We start from the raw sequence: 12507 nt of genomic DNA on the forward strand, positions 1-12507 counted from the left end.
TTCCAAATTGTTTCTTCTCAAGCCTTCCAAGACATTTTCTTCTCCTATGTTCTCTGCTGAGGGCTTCATGTCATACTTCCCTACAAAAATTTGGCCACTCAGTGAGAGTTTCCTCTCCCCTCCTCATCTTACATCCCTCTGACAGTGTCCCCCACTATCTCTGCCTTCATTATAATCTCTAATGATGAAGTGGCTTTGATGTGCCAAGGACAACGTGTACCATAAATCTCCTCCCCTCCTGTCTTTTCTAGCAGCTTGACCCCAATATCTTGTCATTCTCTAACTTTCAATCTGTCTACTGCCTCACTCCCTGCTACTTACTTACAAACACAGTAAAGTCTCTGCCCAATGGTAATGTAGCAAGTAAGCTTTAACTCTCCCAGACCTGGAATGGCTACATTCTGGGGAATGTAGGAATGAATGCAGGAATGAAGGGGGGAACCCTTCACAGTTCCATGGTACCAGAGGGATCAGATGGTATCTCTCTTATTTTACTGCCATTGGTGTCAGCCCCCACAGACTGTGTTCCTCCTGTCCCCTTCACTTGTTAAATGCCATATGAAAGCATCCCAATTCCATGTATCCATTTAACATCAACTAACTTTATAATGGGATACTTGCCCTTTATAAATACTATTAGTTAACTTGTAAACAAAAAGCTATTAAAAAAATAAATACTATTAGTTCTACAAATACATGTCTAGATTTGATATGACTCCCAGATAATTCCTCAACTCAGCTATCACTTTACTGGTCACTCCTTGGGACTTCAGTTCTGCGTTGACTGTAAAGCCCAACAGACCCCAATTTCCAGATTCCTGTCATTTGCTCTTCTGATTTTTTTCTTTTCCTTTTTATTTATTTATTTATTTGCTTACTTACTTACTTGTTTGTTTGTTTTGCTGAGGCAATTGGGATTAAGTGACTTGCCCAGAGTCCTCCTGACTTTAGGGCTGGTGCTCTATCCAATGCACCACCTCGCTGCCCCTCCTTTGTAATTTTTTTTAAAACTTGGTTCACCTAAAACAAACAAAGAATAAATAGAGCATGAGGACTGAAGGCCTCCCATAGGGTTCTAGGGCCCCAGAGGGGACTGAAGGCCTCCCATAGGTTTCCAGGGTCCCAGAGGGAACTGAAGGCCTCTCATAGGGTTCCAGGGCAACAGAGGGGACTGAAGGCCTCCCATAGGGTTCCAGGGCCCCAGAGGGGACTGAAGGCTTCCTATAAGGTTCTAGGGCAACAGAGGGGACTGAAGGCCTCCCATAGAATTCCAGGGCACCAGAGGTGACTGAAAGCCTCTCATAGGGTTCCAGGGCACCAGAGGGGGTTGAAAGTTACAAAGTCTCTTTATTGTATTGTTTCTACGCAGACAGTATGAGTGAGCAGTTTAAAGTAGAATTTTTAGAACTGTCTCCAGCTCCAGCTATAAATCCAATAAAAGGCTCATTATAACTAAGTAGCCAATAGGGTAGAACAAGTTACAAGATGTTCATGCCTTCTCCAAAGTCTCTCCAAGACTATTCCTCTCCATATCACGTTACTCATCTAGAAGCAGGTTTTTAAGAGTTTCCCTTCCAGACACTCTATATTTGTACCAGACATCCATTATATTAATATAGGAGATAAACTTGAAATCTTTTAAAATTTATTTTGCATTTTAAGTTTATTTTTAAATGCAATTTTCTTTTTATCTCCCAATTCTCTCCCTCCTTTTACTTCCCCTTTCTACTACCCATTGAAAAAGCAAGGAAAATAAAAACCTGTTACAAATATGTATAGTCAAGCAAAATAAAATTCTATATTAGTCATATGCAAAGAATTCCATATGTGTGTATATGTATATGTATATATGTATGTACACATATGCATGTATGTATGTATGTATGCTTCATCTGATTCTAATTCCAAATTCTCTGGAGAGAGGTTATCTTAATGCAAATCCTCTGTAACTGTGGTTGGTTCCATTGTATTGATCAGAATTTCTACATCTTTCAAAATTGTTAGTCTTTGCAATAATATTGTTATTGAAAAATTGTTCTACTGGTTCTGCTCACTTCACTTGGCATCGGTTAACATAAGTTTTCTCATATTTTTCTAAAACTATCTCTTTCATCATTTCTTATAGCACAATAATAGCACTCTATCACATAGTTATATCATAACTTGTTCAATTGATGGGCACCCCCTTTGTTTCCAGTTCTTTGCTACCACAAAATAATTGCTATGAATATTTTTGTTCAAATATGTCTTTTTCCTCTTTCTTTTACCTCTTTGGTTTATAGACCTAGTAGTGGTATTGCTGAATCAAAAGACACATACAGTTTAATAGCTTTTGAGGGCACAGTTCCAAATTATTTTCCCCCAAATGGCTGAATGAATTCATTGTTCCACCAACAGTGAAGCTAATGCACCTGTTTTTTCCCCAATACCTCTAGCATTTATCATTTCACATTTTTATTCACCTTGCCAATCTAGTGGATATGGGAGGGTACCTTAGAGATGTTTTAATGTGCATTTGTCTGATGACTAATGATTTAGAACATTTTTTTTCAAGAGACTATTGATTAAATTTATTCCACTGAAAATTGTCTATTCAATTAATCCTTTATCAATTTTGGGAATGACATAAATTTGAATCAAATAAATTTGAAATCTTAATCCAGGAGAGCAAATTCGCTTCATAAATAGCATAGGTTATCAATGAGACTTGATAAAATATGAGTCATGGCCAAAATACATCTGGAATTGTATAACTCATTTATAGAACTAAAGTATAATACTTGAAGTAATATGCTTCATTTGTATTAGGAAATCCATGAATTGAAAGGAAGAAGCATAGTAGATATTATTTGAATGAAATGATCTTTAGAGGGAGAAACAAAAGCTATATAGTGATAGTAACATAGCTTACTCACAATCAAAAGGATCATATCAGACACTGGCACAGCAGTGATATAGTAGTGATAGAGACTTTAATTATACTGAAATCTGATAATCTTTCTCTACCAAAAACAGAATGACCTGTCTTAAGGATATTTCCATTCTTTGAAAAATAGAGGAAAGTAAACATTAGGCACTATTATTCTACAGCCTAATTTTTACCAACAAGAAAGAACCTCAAATAAAAATGACAGAAACTTTTGGTGAAAGTGATTATACACTTTTAGAGTTCTTAATAGTAAAGGGATGGAAATCCAGACAATAGTTGGATAAGTGCCCCTTATTTGGGATCTGTAGATTTCAAAAAGTTCATAGAAAGGATTCAAATTATTCATGCTTTAGATTCTAAAATGTGAGTTAGTCTAAAGATCATCCCAAGATTGAAATTCTAACATAAATATAAACAATCCCAATTAGAAAGAAAAGGTAGGATCATTTAATATAATATATAATTTCACGGGGACTCATCAAGCAACTTAGATTTTTAAAAGATGCCAAAAAAATGGAAACAAGGTACAGAAACTAAGAATGAATTTGAAAAAAACAATAGTTCTATGATCATAGTATCAGGGACACCAAATCTAAGAATGAGCTGAGGCTAGAGATAAAGAGCTCATCCCAAAAAAGGACTTTTTAAGAGTTATTGTAGTCAAGAGGAAAATCACATTCTATGGGAAATGGTGAGTAGAATGCTCTCAGAAAAAAACAACTGGAAAGTCTTCCATGAACTTGACCAAAGTGAAATGTACTATAAACAAAGTAATAGCAATGTTGTAGGATTATCAGTGGTACAATATTCTCAGCAGTACAATAATCCATGACTACTCTGAAAGATTTATGATGAAAAATCCTATCCATACCCAGAGAAGAAACTGATTGTATCTGAATATAAATTGGCACATTCTCTCTCTGCTCTCTCTCTCTCTTTTTTTTCTCTGTGTCTCTTTCTTTCTCTCTCTCTCTCTGTGTCTCTTCTTTTTTAACTTTTTTTTTTTTTATTAGGGTGGGAGAGCTATATTCTCTTTTACAACATGACTATTATGGAAAAGTTTTGCATAACTTCACACATAGTTTCTTAATGGGGGCTGGGAGTAAGGATAAGGGAGAGAATATGGAACTCAAAAACTTTAAAAACAAATGTAAAATTTGTTTTAAATGCAACTGGGAAAATATTAAATAATTTTTTTTAAAATGAGGAAGCACGCATAAGGGATAGGTCTGCTGCTCAGGATGAATGGGACAATAATAATGGATAGAAGAGAAAAAAACAGGGAAAAATCAACTTATTTTTATAATAACATAGTTGAGAGTTCATGATAACCAAAATATGGTACAGAACTGAGGGTTGTGGGGGTGGAGAGGGAATGTGACTATGCAGCATAGTAAAGTCAAAAATGTGGACTCTGCTTGCTTTATCTTCATTTGCAAGCAAGTCAAATCAGATCCCGAAACTCCATCTATATCCTGTAGAGTATTTTTAAGTAGAGTTCCTAAAATAAATTTTGGAGAAAAGGATTCAAAATCCAGAATTAAATGGAAATTATGAAGTTTTCCAATCCCGAACCTGTTAGTTGTCTAAGAGACCCTGGATCTCAAGTCAATATTAGGCAAAGGGAGTCAAAAGATTAGCCAAGATAATTAGTTTTTGTCAGGTCTCTTCCTGGATGTTTTGGCTCATCGGCACTAAAAGAGCATCAGCCTATATCATTGTAAAGGAGATTCTTGATAGCTATTGAAACAGTCTTAGTACATTGGAACAAAGAGCAGCAGATGGTCCTGAAGACCTGAAGTCCAGCAGATGGTAGTAGAGAGCAATTTAGGAACCATTCAGTCCCTTATCGGTGAAAATGCCAGTAAAGATAACACAACTTAGTAAAGATACAGTGCAGAGACAATCTAATACCCAATACGAAGTAGTGCTTTGACATCAAATAGAAAGCAGCCTTGCAGTGACATCACCAGAGGAAACAAGCAGGTGTGTCTTATCAAAGGTAAATATTATCAAAGGCTTGCCGCGTATGGGCTCCAGACTATGCTTTATACACTACAAGGTGTGATACATGTCTTTTCATTTATGTTCTGTAGCTTCCATATTCTCTATGTGTTTGTATTCTCTGTGATTCTTGGTCACAGTGTTTGTCTTTGTGCATTCACTGTTTCCATAGTTGTGTGGTAGGTAACTTATGGAAAACTGTACCCCATCTATGCATGATAGGGGTCTTTTATTGCCACCTTATTGGCTATTCTATTTGATCGAATGTACTTTATTTTAAATTGATTTGTCTTCTAGTTGGCTGATAAAAATACATTTTTATTAACTGGGAATTGTGAACTATGGGTTTGAATCCCATGGAATGCCTCAAAACTGGAAAAATGTTTCTGAAATCCCCATATGAAGGAGTGCCCCAAGGGCTACATTTTATATCTGTTTTCTCTACCAAGAAAAACAACCCTCACTTTGCTAAGACTAGAACAAAAAACATTTATAGGAAACTGAAATCCAAGAGAAGTGAGGAGATAGAAAACATCTAGCTATATTTAATGAGTTCAGATCATCAATTCTGAATGAATGACATCCCAAAATATTGAAAAAATTAGTACACTTGATGCCTGAGGTATTAATGATCTTTGAAAAACTCTTTTTTCCTAGTAAATTTATTTATTTTTAAAACACATTGCTTTATGAATCATGCTGGAAGAGAAAAATCAAAGCAAAAGGAAAAACCATGGGAGACAAAAAAAAAAAATAGAAAAAAGAAGTGAACATGTGTTGATTTACATTCAGTCTCCTTAGTTCTTCTAGATGCAGATGGTATTTTCTGTCCAAAACGTATTGGGATTGCTGAAAAACTCTTAATGAGAGTAATACCATAAATATGAAATCAGATCAGTAGGGTAGATTATCTATGCCATATTTAATTCCATAATATCTAGTTTGTATTTGGCACTTTGTATATTATATATCTAATTCTATGACATACTGCTTGGAGTGTCCATATTGAGGAGATCACAGTATTATCGGAGTATCTAAGTCTGGGCAGGTGAACTTGACTTCAATTCCTAGCAAAAGTCTAGAATGTGTAATGAAAGAGCGTTTGTCAAGAAAGAAAAAAAATTTACATGATAAATGTTATTACATATTTAAAAAGAATAGTACATAACAGATTTCCCTTTCATGTGCAATCATCTTTTTATTATTCTATTATATCATGGAAATACTTGTTTTATAAATAAAAATAAGATAAATTTAAAAATTTTTAAAGAGTTTGTCAAATCAAGATTTATTAAGTGCTCACTATGTGCCAGGCGCTTGCTGAGTGAGTGAGTTGTTATCCTTTGTTTTTGAAGAGGACCAAAATGATATCACTATGTTAGAGTTGAGTTACAGTGTATCAGTGAGTTACTGTGGCTGATCAGACCAATATGAGTTCTGAATGCTCTGTCCCAGGTCGAACACAAATAGTTCATATGAACATTTGGGGAAGCTTCTCTAATTTTGCACATTTTGTGTTTCCTTTGGGCTAATTCAATTCTGCTTTGCTCCTTTCCTAATGAGGGCACACCTTCCTGGGAGGTCCTGTGCCAGTGTCTTCCATGTCATACAATCAGTTCTAAAGTTATTAAGAGAGACATTGAGAATGTCCTTGTATCACTTATTCTGACTCCCTTATGAGTGCTTGCCCTGTGTGAGTTCTCTTTAAGATAATTTTTTTGGGCGATCGTACATTTGGCCGGCCCAACAGAGTTGTCCTCTCTGCAGTAGAGTTGGAATGCTTGGCAGTTTAGTTCAAGAAAGTACTGGGAATACAAATAAAGGCTAAATTAGCCTCTGCCTTCAAAGAACTCACGACCTAATGCAATAAATAACACACAAAAAACTGTGTACATTCAAGATGTATGCAGAATAGACAAAACATAATCTCAGAGGGAGGGGAATAGTACTGGTATGTGAAAGACTGGGAAAGGCCTCTAGTTGAAATAAGATTTGAGCTGAGATTTAAAGTATTCTAGGGAAGCCAGGGACCAGGCACTAAGGAACCAGGCAGGGATGGGAGACTACCAGGGAAAAGGCACTGTAGTGGGAAGATTGAGTCATATGCAAGGGACAAGAAGGCCAGTGTCATTTGCTCATAAAGTAAGTGAAAGGAAATAAAATGTGAGAAGAATAGAAAGGTAGAAAAGGAGTCAGATAGTGACAGGCTTTAAAAGCCAAACAGATTTTATATTAGATCCAGGAAATATTAGGGAATCACTTTAGTTCATATTTCCTCTATGAAGACTTTCTCATCTTTACTGTTAATATTGATCCCTCTCTCCTAAAAATTATTTATCTCTGTACATATATATTTTAGTTTTTGATCTAATTTTATTTTCTTCAATCAACAAAAATCTATTTGATTTCCTTCTTATTTCCTCCCTTAAAAAAAGAGAGAGAAAAGAAAGAGAGAAAGGGGGAGAGAGAGACAGAGACAGAAAGACAGACTGACAAAGATAGACAGACAGAGGGAGGAACCAATATAACAAAAATTCATAATCAGAAGAAGCAGATTTCTAAATTGGCCGTGTTCAAAAATTCTAAGTATTGGTGTCACTCTGAGTCCATCACTCTTTGTCAGGAGGTGAACAGCTTCGTGATCATTGTGTACAAGTTATATTCCCCCAGTAGAAAGTGAGTTTCTTGAAAACAGGAATAATTGTATCTCCAGTGCCTGACACTGTGACCTATATGTGTAATACGTGCTTAATAAATGTATTTTGTTGGAAGAAAAAAAAGAAAATTGATAACTTCAGAGACAGTTGATTGCAAGTAGAAGCTATATCATCAAGAGTTTAGACAGAAATAAGAAAAAGAGGAAATAGAGGTAGTAATTGTAGATAAGTTTCTCAAGGATTTTAGCCACAAAGAGTGAATAGACATGGGATGATAGGAAGGATAGATGGATCAAGTGAGAGTTTTTTAAGGATGGAAGAAGCATGGGCTTATTTAATGTCAGTAAGGAAGCCGCCAATAGACAGGGAAACATTGAACATTAATGAAAGTTTGAGATACAATAGGGGAAAAACTGCTGGAGAAGATGAAATGGAAGAAAATCAAAGGTACAAACAGAGGAATTAGCCTTGGTAGGGAGAAGAGCCACTTCTTTGTGTGAGACAGAAACAAAGAAAGAGATGAGCAAGACATAAGAGTAATGTAAAGTGAGAAGCAGGAAGGAGAAGCTCTTGGCAGACATTAATTTTTTCAGTAAAGTATAGAGAGAAGGTCCCATGGGGTATATGAAGAAAGATTTGGAAAAGCTGCTGTAAGTGAGATAGCAAACCAATTAGGGAGGGGAAAAAAATGTTACCTTAATTCAATTATTATATTTACCTTAATTATTAAGTATTAAGGTAAAAAATATCTTTTGATATTATGTCATATAAATTTGTAATTGCATACAGACAACAGAGTTGCATGAAGAATCAACATAGGTTTATCAGGAATAGGTCATGCCAGAGTAACCTTGTTTTTTTCCCAAAATTACTAGGCTATTGAATGAAAAACCAGGGGACTAGTGTAGACAATTTATAAGATTTCAGTAAGTGACTGACTTTACCATATTCTTATGGATAAAATGAATAACTGTGAATTGGAGTTGTTTGTTCTTTGTTCTAAGAGAGGACCAGTGATACAATGAGGGTAATGTGTTGACTTGAATATGAATTAAATTTAAGTGAAGCAGAGCTGCTCACAATGGTCAGTCTCACTATCTCCTCTAGAGTCACTGATATAGACTAGAGTGTTACTTGGTTAGGTGACTGGCACATTTACCAAATTTGCATATCATATAAAATGAGGAAATATAGCTAACTTTGGATGGCAATTAGAATCCAAAAAGATCTCATTAAGCTGGAAGACTGTGTGAAATCAAATAAGATGCAATTTAATAGACATAAATATCAAGTGCTAATTTGGTTGAAAAATTCAGCTGAACATTAATGTGATCTAGAGGATGAGGAAGCTTGTTTAGATAACATGTTGTTCATGAGGAAAAGAGCTAGAGATTTTTGTGGACTATAAGCTCAGTATAAGTCAAGAGTATAATGAGTGCCAAAAATGTTGATATCATGTTGGGCTATGTTAATAAAATATTTAGTATGAAGAACACAATAGTCCTATTTGCTTTGCTCAGCTCATGCCACATCTGGAATATACTTTTCAAATCTAGGTACTACATTTTAGAAAAGAATTTTTAAACTGGAACATGTCTAGAGGAGTAAAGACTAGATGGTGAGATATCATACGCACTAAGCCATACATGATTTGTTGAAAGAACTAGGGAAGAAAGAAATCTTAAAAAAGGGAAAGGGATCTGTATGTGCAAGAATGTTTGTGGCGGCCCTCTTTGTAGTGGCCAGAAACTGGAAAATGAATGGATGCCCATCAATTGGAGAATGGCTGAATAAATTATGGTATATGAATATTATGGAATATAATTGTTAGGTAAGAAATGACCAACAGGATGATTTCAGAAAGGCCTAGAGAAACTTACACGAACTGATGCTGAATGAAATGAGCAGAACCAGGAGATCATTATATACTTCAACAACAATACTATATGATGATCAATTCTGATGGATCTGGCTGTCTTCAGCAATGAGTGAACCAAATCAGTTCCAATGGAGCAGTAATGAACTGAACCAGCTACACCCAGAGAAAGAATTCTGTGAGATGACTAAGAACCATTACATTGAATTCCCAATCCCTCTATTTTTGCCTGCCTGCATTTTTGATTTCCTTCACAGGCTAATTGTACAATATTTCAGAGTCCAATTCTTTTTGTACAGCAAAATAATGGTTTGGTCACGTATACTTATTTTGTATTTAATTTAGAGTTTAATATATTTAACATGTATTGGCCATCCTGCCATCTAGGGGAGGGGATGGGGGGAAGGAGGGGGAAAAATTGGAACAAAAGGTTTGGCAATTGTCAATGCTGTAAAATTACCCATGCATATATAACTTATAAACAAAAAGCTATTAAAATTTTAAAAAGAAAGAAAGAAAGAACTAGGGATGTTTCTTTTAAATGGGAGAACAATTTAGATGTGACACAATAGCTATCAATCTGACACAATAGCTATCAATCCACAAACGTTTTAAAGTCTGTCTTGAGAAAAAGGGATTATTCAGGTTGGTTTTGTCACACCCCTAGGAATCTCATTATTGGGAAATATCATCATCCTAAAAAGGAAAGTCAACTTTGACACTTACATTTTTCTAATACTTTCTGCCTCTCTAATTGGAGGGCAGAGGCAGGAATTCCTAAACTTCCATTTAAGGAGTGAGACTAGCACAACCATATTCTCATTTCCCACCACACTTCTGCCTCCTAGCTTTCCTTTCCTCCAAACTTTTTCAGCTTTCTCTTGTATGATATTTTAACACGTTAGAATATAACGTGTTCTTTCTCAAGCTCATTTCTCAAACGCTCTTTGAGAATAAGGATTATCTTTATTTTTCATATTTATATTTCTAGTGCTTAGCACAGTGCCTGACATATGGTAAATAATAAATGTTTATTGACTGACTGCCTGATTTTCTGGGGAGGTATTCAAAAAGCTTATTCAGCTTTCACTGTGTCTTTCTTCCCTTTGTCTTTCTGTATGCTCTGTTTGTAGTTGGATTTTTGTATTCATGGAGTCTGATAAAAGAGCATTAAGTCCATGTGATCTAGAGAAATGGGCCTTGGTCCTTGGGTTCTACTTTTGTTGTTTTCTGTCCTAGTAAAGAAAATAGAGTCTCTAATCTTGAAGATTTCAAAAGGTCAGGAAAGTACTATGGCATTCTGCAACCCAGAGTTTGTATTTGCACCCAATGGCGCTCAGTGGTACAAGGAGTGAGTGACCTTTGAGAGTGAAGTCCAGGACCTGACTCAGCTGATACTCATGCAGTATGGTTGTAAATTGATTGTAAATTTGATTATATAGGAACTGAGCTAAGAGCCCAGAGATATTGGAAAAAATATTTGTAGTTTGTATGCTTTTTCTTGCTATATTTTAAAAATATATATCTCTTTGTAAAAGTTCTTTTTTTTTTTTTTTGGCAAGGCAAGTAAGGTTAAGTGACTTGCCTATGTCACATAGCTAGGAAGTTGTAAATGTCTGAAGCCAGATTTGGACTGCTGATTCCTGGGCCAGTACTCTATCCATTGCTCTATCAAATTGCCCCGAAAGTTAATTTATGCTAAGGGACTAATTTGAACCAGGGTACTTAGTACCACTGGCACTTAAGAGTTGGGGGAACACAACTAGTGAATGCTCAAACCAGTGGTAGTAGAAAGACATACAAATCCCTCAAGAATCCTGAGGGGAAGATATAGCAAGCCTGGCTCTTTCAAGTAGCACACTGTGAAACTTTTGTATCCCTTGGACAGAGAATTTGGATTTTAGTCTCACAATTTCTTGGGTCTTTTGAGCTCCAGAGATAACTCTCCAGGAAATGATACTCTATCAGTGAAAGTATAGCCATTCCAATTCCAATAGATTGTGATGGAGACATCCATCTGTATCCAGAGAGAGGACTATGGGGACTGCATGTGGATCATAATTTAGTATTTTCATCCTTTTGAGATTGTTGTTGTTTGCTTGCTGTTTTTTTTCTTTCTCATTTGTTTTTTTCCTTTTTGATCTGATTTTCCTTGTGCAGCATTATAAGTGTGGAAATAGATTCAGAAGGGGAAAAAAAGAAATTCTCTTTTCTTTGGGGAAAAAAGATATCACCTTTGTATTTGGGCTGCTCAAATATTATCAGAGAAATTAGTAGTGGCACTAAAGAAAATAAAGAAGAATAAATGGCTTAGACCAAGGATACATAAAAGAGTTATGCTGATATTGAAGAATCAATTTGAAGACACTGAAAGATTCATTCTCAAGATATTTGTGTAAAGGAATTGGTCCCTAAAAGTCTAGGATTTAATTATAAAAAAGTGGCTAACATAGCAAAGTATTAAACTAAATATAAAAATTTGGCCACACTAGAAGTTCCTTATTTAAAGAAAATTTTTTGGTGTTTCATTTATTTATTATTTTAAATATACATTGCTTTATGAATTATGGTGGGAGAGAAAAATCAGAACAAAGGGAAACACCATGGGAGAGGAAAAAAGACAAACGGAAAAAAAGAAATGAACATAGCATGTGTTGATTTACATTCAATTTCCATAGATCTTTTTCTGGATGCAGATGGCATTTTCTATTCAAAATCTATTGGAATTTCTTTGGATCACTGAATCAGTGAGAAGAACCAATTCTTTCCTAATTGATTGTTGCATATTCTTCATGTTACTGTGTACAATAAATTCCTGGTTTTGCTTGTTTCACTCAGCATCAGTTCATGTAAATCTTTCTAAAATCAGCTTGTTTTTTTTTAATAGAACAATAATATTCCATTGCCTTCATATATCACAACTTGTTCAACCATTCCCCAATTGATAGACATCTACTGAGTTTCCAATTCTTTGGAAAAGAAAAAGAGAGCTGCTATAAACATTTTTGCACATGTGGTCCTTTTCCCTCCTTTATGATTTT

The sequence above is a fragment of the Sarcophilus harrisii genome, chromosome 3 (assembly GCF_902635505.1).
Source record: "Sarcophilus harrisii chromosome 3, mSarHar1.11, whole genome shotgun sequence".
Classification (NCBI taxonomy): Eukaryota; Metazoa; Chordata; class Mammalia; order Dasyuromorphia; family Dasyuridae; genus Sarcophilus; species Sarcophilus harrisii.